Raw genomic sequence first — 8,162 nt, 5'->3', positions numbered from 1 at the left:
TCTCCAGTGACTATTTCATGGATTCACCTCTGTCCTCAAATCTGTAGTAACTCCTCTCTCACCTTGCTCCCTGTTGGCACTGAGGAAATAGAATCAGAAGAGAACTTGAAAAAGTTGCCAGACAGCATCTATAAACCCCCCAGCATCTGTGTCCATGTATCCTTCTTTCCTGTTACTGTGGATATATTGTCCTAGCTAGAACCATCAGAAGTGTCTCCATTTCTTTCTTGTAAGGAAAACTCCTTGGAAAGTTGTAGGTATGCAATTTTTTGGTGGTGGTTGTTCTCTTCCATTTTTTTCTAAACCTGTTTTAGTCATCCCTGTCTTTCCATTGGAACATTTCTTAACTGTCACCTCAGTTTGCTTGATTTTTTTTTAAAAATTTTTAAAGTTTATATGTCAGAGAGCACAGGCAGGCAGAGTAGCAGGCAGAGGCAGAGGGAGAAGCAGGCTCCCTGCTGAGAAAGGAGCCGGATGTGGGACTCAATCCCAGGATACTGGGATCATGGCCTGAGCTGAAGGCAGCCGCTTAATGGACTGAGCCACCCAGCATCCCAGTTTGTTTGATCTTTAAGCAATGTTTCCTATAGTTGTATAAACTCCACTAAGCAATTTCTGTAGATTGCTAGTTTGTAGCAAACATATCACCTGGTTTTCCTTCCTACTTCTCTGGTCCTTTCTTAATCCCCTTAGCTATTTGTTTCTTATGTCTTTGAGCCCTAGACTTTAGAATGTCCCAAGCAAGGCTTGGGGTTCCCTTGGTGGTCCTACCTCATTGCTTTAAATAGATGACTCAGATGTATATCTCTAGCCAGAATCTTTGTCCTGAACTCACCTCCAGCTGACTACTTGACATTCTTACTTGGTTGCCTGATAACTCAAACTGTTCCAAACCTGAGTTTATGAACTCGTGTGTCAGCCTGTTGAGACTGACCTGAGCAGGAGCCAAGATTCAGATGCTTAACTGACTGTGCCAATGAGGTAACCTGGAACTTTAACATTTCTATGCAAACATGTTTGATGGCGTCTTTCACTAATGTCTTGGCAGTTACATATGATTTTTTAGTCTTAGCGGTTTGAAGTAATACTTTATGAGAAGACTTAAAAAGCAATAATGCTTATATTCACATTGGATGTTTCTATTTTAAGGTCCATACTCAGAATTATTTTGGTTTTGAGCTTCTTTTTAAATTAATGGCAGATAAGTTTTTGTGATCTTATTTGCTGTATTAGCCAGTACATTTCCACAAATAACGTAGTGTACTTTTTTACTTCACCATCAGTTATGGTTATCAAATTAAGCCCAAGGAATCATACTTAAGAATAAAAATCTTCTAAATCTCCTTTGCACTTTAGTACTTTGGAATCACTTATTGTCATGACTTGATTTACTACCATTAGTGTTATGTTCAGAGAACATGTTGTCACTGCCGGAACGACAACACGACCAGGGTAGAAAGGGTAAGAGGATGGTGAAATGAAGACGAGATGCAAAGAGATGGGGACAGGAGGGGCAAAGTGGATGATGTCCAAGTAGTGCCAGTTTATTCAGACGAGTGGTCTGGTATAAGTATCGTACAGAGACAATCACAGGGAAGCAGTGATCCATTGCATTCTTAGAATAGTTTCCACAGGTTCCCCTTAGAAGGTTTCTTAAGGCTCATGTGCAAACATCGTGACGCCAAGAGGGCTCCTTAAAGATGAGTTCCCTGTAGATAAGTAGAGAAGGGCCAAAGGGCATCTGGTGCGGTTTATGGCCCCTGCAGGAACAGCAAGTCAAGTTACTGATTCACGGCGTTAGGACTGCATGTCCTGTTCCAGATAAGCCCCAGAGGGTGGTGGCACAGGAGAACGTGAGACCCATGGCACAGGCCCATTCTCAAAAGCACCTCAACTTATTAACTACAGGATTGCTTTAACCCTTAGGTTTCAAGGAGGCGCGAGTCAGGGCCTGGTTTGGTTCTCTCTCAAGCTACTGCGCGGCCTCCCACGACATGTAACTTGTCAAAATCTAGTGAAGTTTGGGGCACCTGGGTGGCTCACTTGGTTAAGTGTCCAACTCTTTGTTTTGGCTCAGGTCTTGATCCTGAGGTCCTGGGATCAAGCCCCATGTTGGCTGCCTGCTCAGCAGGGAGTCTGCTTCTCCTACTCCCTCTCCCCCAACCACCAACCTCATGTTCTCTCTCTCTAAAATAAATGAATAAAATCTTTAGCTCCAATTCATGAGCTATGTCTGCAGAGTCCATTATGAGAAACAAAAGCCTAGATTTTTCCTAATCTCTCACAAATCTGTCCGCTAACCATATCAATCAGCAGATTGACCCCCAAGTCACACCTCTGAATCTTTGTTTATTCCTGAGTCTTGTTGCTTAATGTCCATCACTGGCTTGGTTGAATATCACCATTTGAAGAGAAGTCTCTTAGAGGTGTGTGGGGAAATAATGTGAGCTGCTGCTCTTCTCTAAGTATTGAAGAAATTTATAAAGTATGCCTACCTCTCTTCATACTCAGTACTCTGTGACCACTTACCCACCTAAGCTGGTCAGATTCAGGTTTCATTCCTTTTCTAGCTTTAATAAGTTCTTTAATGAAATATAAAAATAGCATAGTCGTTAGAGAAACTTGACAGATTTCTTTACTTATGGGTGTATAACTTCTATTCAGGAGAGTATAGAATCAAGTGCTTAGTTGTATGCGTGCATCCACTGTAACTGCCTGTGTTACAGCTAGCATCTCTGAAGGCTCTCTGTTCCTCCTAATTAAACCCTACCCCAGGGTAACCACTTTTGTAATCTTTATCACTATGAACTAATTAATTTTACACTGCAAAAATCTTTGCCAGGCATGTGAATAATGAAGTTTGGAACATTTTAAAATTAATAAAAAGCACTTCTTCCAGTATAGGTGAAATAAATGGTAAGAAAACCTCTAGTGAGAAGAGGTCTCTTATATTTATCTTGCCTTCCTCTTATTCTGTGTACCATTTTTACTGGATTTTAAATAAGGATTGTGTGCTTTGTTGCTCCCAACACTTACGTTTATTTCTCTGGTTACTTGCAAGATATGAGATGAGTCCTGTTTTAATGTTTTATCAAAATGAGATCTGGGACTGACTGTGCTGCAGAACAAGGTGCAGACTCATCTGGGAGCATTGGGTGCAGGGGGTTTGGCTTTAACCCTATTTCTCTCAATCCCAAGGTTGTATCTGTCCTTGTTTCTCCACCTTTCATTGAATCCTTTTTGTACAAGTACTAGGGTGTAAAAGTGAAGTGGTACTAGAATTTCATACAGCTTGGTACAATACTGGTTTAATCTTTCCTTGGTAGAGAATGGGAAGTTCCAAGATTTGAGTGGACTCTAACAGAGGCATCAGCAGTGCCAAAGGTAATCAAAAATTCATAATTCAACAATTCATTATTATTAGAACTTGATATTTGGTCTTGTTCTCACTCAGATATTTGCATGGTTGGCTCCCTGGCATTCAAGTTCTCAGCTCACAGTTCACTTTAGAATGAATGTCCCTCACCTGTCCCTTCTCCCTTCCCAATCTGTCGGCCTCTCAAAGCTCCATGTGGTGGGGTGTACTGTGACCTGTCTTGTTCACTATATAAGAGAGTGAGTTGGAAACATGAAGCGGGAATACGGTTACCAAGAAGAACCGGGTAAACTGCACTGGATTAAATAGTATGGACTCTTAACTAGAATTAAAGAAAGATGAAAGACCTCCATTGGATTAGTTTATCAGGTGCTAAAAAGAAAAGACAAGGAAACTACACCTGGATGTGTTGTAGGTAAAATAACATCAAAGAAAATCTAAAGGCTAGAGAGCTCATTCACAAAGGGACAGAGATCAGGTAGATGGCACATGTCTTGTTTTAACAAAAGGAAGACCGTAAAGTTGTCAGTGTGTTGCAGGGAAAAAACTCCAACCTAAAACTTATATCCATCATTGGCTATCCCGTGGAGATTCATACATAACATTCAGGTGCTTGAGTAGGCGGTTAAAACTCCTATAGATAAAGAATAGAGGAGGGACACATGGGTGGTTTGGTCGAGCATCGATGGGACTCTTCCTCTCAGCTCAGCGTCCTGAGTTGAAGCCTGACGCTGGGCATGGGGCCTACTGTATATATTTTTTAAAAGACTTTATTTATTTGACAGGTCACAAGTAGGAAGAGAGCCAGGTGGGGGCGGGTGGGGGGAGGCTCCCTGCTGAGCAGAGAGCCCAGTGCGGGGCTCAATCCCAGGACCCTGAGATCATGACCTGAGCTGAAGGCAGAGGCTTAAGCCACTGAGGCACCCAGGCGCCCAAAGGAGCCTACTTTAAAATGAATAGAGTGATGTAATTTTAAGTGTCGGACGTCGGACAGATGTTATTAGCAGATAACCTTGTAACAATTAAAATTCACCATTTTGGACTACAAAAAATTCTCAACCTTTAAAAAAAATTACTGAAGATCATTCCCTATAATCCCATTTCAGGATAATTACAAACGAAGTGTAAACTAAGTAGTGCAATTGCTTGGAAATTTTATAACTCCTAAGTCTTGGGATCAAAGAAGGCACCCAAGACAGTATTGCACAATAATTTTGAAGTACAAGAAGTGGATGTACTCACTGTGTTGAATAGCGCTAACATTCACTGCAGAACTTGAGAGCATTTATGACAAACATGTGAAGATGAATAATGAACTTAAAATGTTATAAATCAAAAGGAAAACAGTTAAATTTTTGCATAAAATGTTTTAGGGGTCTGAAAGTCAGAATTTTTTTTTTTAAGATTTTTAAAATTTACTTGACAGATCACAAGTAGACAGGCAGGCAGAGAGAGAGGGAGGGAAGCAGGCTCCCTGCTGAGCAGAGACCCAATGCGGGGGTTGATCCCAGGACCCTGAGACCATGACCTGAGCTGAAGGCAGAGGCTTAACCCACTGAGCCACCCAGGCGCCCCTGAAAATCAGAATTTTTTTTTAAAGATTTTATTTATTTATTTGACACAGGGAGAGGGATCACAAGTAGGCAGAGAGGCAGGCAGAGAGAGTGGGAAGCAGGCTCCCTGCTGAGCAGAGAGCCTGATGCTGGCCTTGATCCCAGGACCCTGAGACCTTGACCTGAGCCAAAGGCAGAGGCTTAATTAACCCTCTGAGCAACCCAGGTGTCCCCAGAATTTTTGATAGAAAAATGTAAGAACTGCTCTTAGGGTTATTTTTCTTCTCGGGATGTCCAGTGAATTCTGTGAACTCTGTAGAAAGTTCCCCTGCCTAGTTTAAAGTCCTGGTGGAAAAGTACACACTCCTGGGAGGTTCAGGGGTCATGTAAACCAACTCATTTTCTGAGGACGCTGTGGTTTTGGCCAGAGGAGGAACCTGGTGTTCTCTGAACCTCTAAACTTGCCCTGCTGGAGTGCTCGGATGGGTCAGATCTGATGACACTAGCCTGGGAGGCAGGTGTTTCTGTCACTTAAAACCTTGGTCCACAGAGGTCACATGTTATGCTTGCCTGTCCTTTCCAAAGTGGGTGTAACTTACATTCTCTTCAGAGAATGTGAGACTCCTAATTTCTTTTAAGACTTTTTCTCTTCTTTTTTAATTATTTGGCAGGGAGAGAATACAAGCAGGGAGAGGGAGAGAGAGAAGCAGGCTCCCTGCTGAATAAGGAGTCCAATGAAGGTCTCAGTCCCATGATGCTGAGACCATGACCTGAGCAGAAACCAAGAGTTGGTTACTCAACCAACTGAGCCACCCAGGAGCCCCACCAAACCACATTTTTTTTTAAAGAAAGATTTTATTTATGAGGGAGAGCATGAGCCAGGGAAAGGGTAAAGGGAGAAACAGACTCCCCTTGAGCAGGGGAGACTTGAGCAGCAGGAGACTCCCCTTGAGCATCCAGCCTGATGGGGCTGGATCCCAGTACCCCAGGATCACAACCTGAGCTGAAGGCAGACTCTTAACCAACTAAGCCACCCAGGTACCCCTAAACCACATTTTTTTTAAAGATTTTATTTATTTAGGGTGCGTGGGTGCCTCAGTTGGTTAAGTGACTGCCTTCGGCTCAGGTCATGATCCTAGAGTCCCAGGATTGAGTCCCACATCGGGCTCCCTGCTCAGCGGGGAGTCTGCTTCTCCCACTGACCTCTCTCCTCTCATGCTCTCTCTGTCTTTGTTTCTCTCTCTCTCTCAAAAAAATAAAATCTTTTTAAAATAAGTATTTATTTATTTGAGATAGAGAGATCACAAGTAGGCAGAGAGGCAGGCAGAGAGAGGGGGAAGCAGGCTACCCGCTGAGCAGAGGGCCCAATGTGGGACTCGATCCCAGGACCCCAAGACCATGACCTGAGCCGAAGGCAGAGGCTTAACCCACTGAACCACCCAGGTGCCCCTTAAACCACATTTTTTATTAAGAACCAGGACTCTGGAGAAATGGCTGATTGAAGAGCCAAGCAGGAGAAGAAGGAAATGAGACTGAAATATATTGCTCCATTAGAAAATAAGAAATTGCTCAAAGATTGATGGGGTTATATGAAGAGTAAAGAATCCCATCATTAGACAATTTGAAAAATAAAATCAATGATACAATAGATTGTGACCTATGAAAGTAATTGAGTGCCTGGTTTCATAATGATATATAAATACCATTGAAAACTTGACAAATAGGTATAAGGTTTCAAAGAGTCTGCCTTCAAAATATTTCTTAATTACAAATGATGTTAAGGAGCTCCTGGGTGGCTCAGTCAGTTAAGTGTCTGCCTGGGATCGAGTCCCATATCAGGCTCCGTCTCATCAGGGAGTCTGCTTCTCCCTCTGCCTGCCGCTCCCCCTGCTTGTGCTTAGGCTCTCTCTCTCAAATAAATAAAACCTTTTTTAAAAAATTACAAATGCTATTAAAATAATTTTATGGTGGGGATGCCTGGGTGACTCAGTTGGTTAAATGTCTGCCTCCAGCTTAGGTCATATCCCAGGTTCCTGGAATAGAGCCCTGCATGAAGCTCCATGCTCAGCAGTGACTCTGCCCCTTCCCTGCTGCTTGTGCACTCTCAAATATAACATTTAAAAAAAAAAAAAACAACTTTGTGGTAGAAGAGTCTGACAGGCACTCTTAAGTAATCAAAGTGAACACCCATAATGGGCAGATTGGAATTGTCATCTAATAGAATGCAATGAGAAGAAAAAGCATTCTGTGATATTCCTTTCAAAGATGCATAACCTCAGGGTGCCTGGCTGGCTCAGTTGGTGGAACGTTTGACTCTTGATCTCAGGGTTGTAAATTCAAACCCCAAGTTGGGGATAGAGATTACTTAATATCTTTGGGGGGTGGCAGGGCAGATACATAACCTGAATCTAATCATGAGGAAATACCAGACAGACCCACATCAAGAGACATTTTACAAATAGCCAACATATATCTTCAAGAGTGGCAGGGTCATGGAAGTCAAGGAAAGGCTGAGGAACTATTCCAGACTGAAATAGATTAAGGAGACAACTTCTTCCAACATGTGCTTATGGGTTTAAACTGGATTCTGAACTGAATATCATAGGGACTTTTGGTGAAACATTAATAGAAATGAGGCCTGTGGGGTCCTAATGCATCAACTTTAGTTTCCTGATTTTGAAAGTTGTAGTAGGGTTATGTGGGAGAATTGTGTTGTTTTTAACCCAAAATATGGTTTTGGAACTTCAGGTCCACAGTTTACTCTCAAATGTGCAAAATAAGGAAAACTACAAACTTTGGACTTTTCTATACACTTAGAATTATTAAAAGTAAAATATGTAAATATGTAAATATATATATATATATGTGTGTGAAGCCAGCAGTGGGCTCATATCTAAACTACAAACCTTTCACAAAAGAAGTGATATTGTCAATGGACATCTGAAAAAGCACTCACTCAGCATCACGAATTGTCATGGAAATGTGAATTAAAACTGCAATGGGGTGGGGCGCCTGGGTGGCTCAGTGGGTTAAAGCCGCTGCCTTCGGCTCGGGTCATGGGATCCTGCGTCCTGGGATCGAGCCCCGCATCGGGCTCTCTGCTCAGCGGGGAGCCTGCTTCCTCCCTTCTCTCTCTGCCTGCCTCTCTGCCTACTTGTGATCTGTCTGTCAAATAAGTAAATAAAATCTTAAAAAAAAAAAAAACTGCAATGGGGTATTACGTATCTGTCAAA

This window comes from Martes martes, assembly GCF_963455335.1.
Source record: "Martes martes genome assembly, chromosome: 14".
Classification (NCBI taxonomy): domain Eukaryota; kingdom Metazoa; phylum Chordata; class Mammalia; order Carnivora; family Mustelidae; genus Martes; species Martes martes.
The sequence above is the reverse complement of the archived record's forward strand: the minus strand, read 5'-3'. Positions refer to the sequence as shown.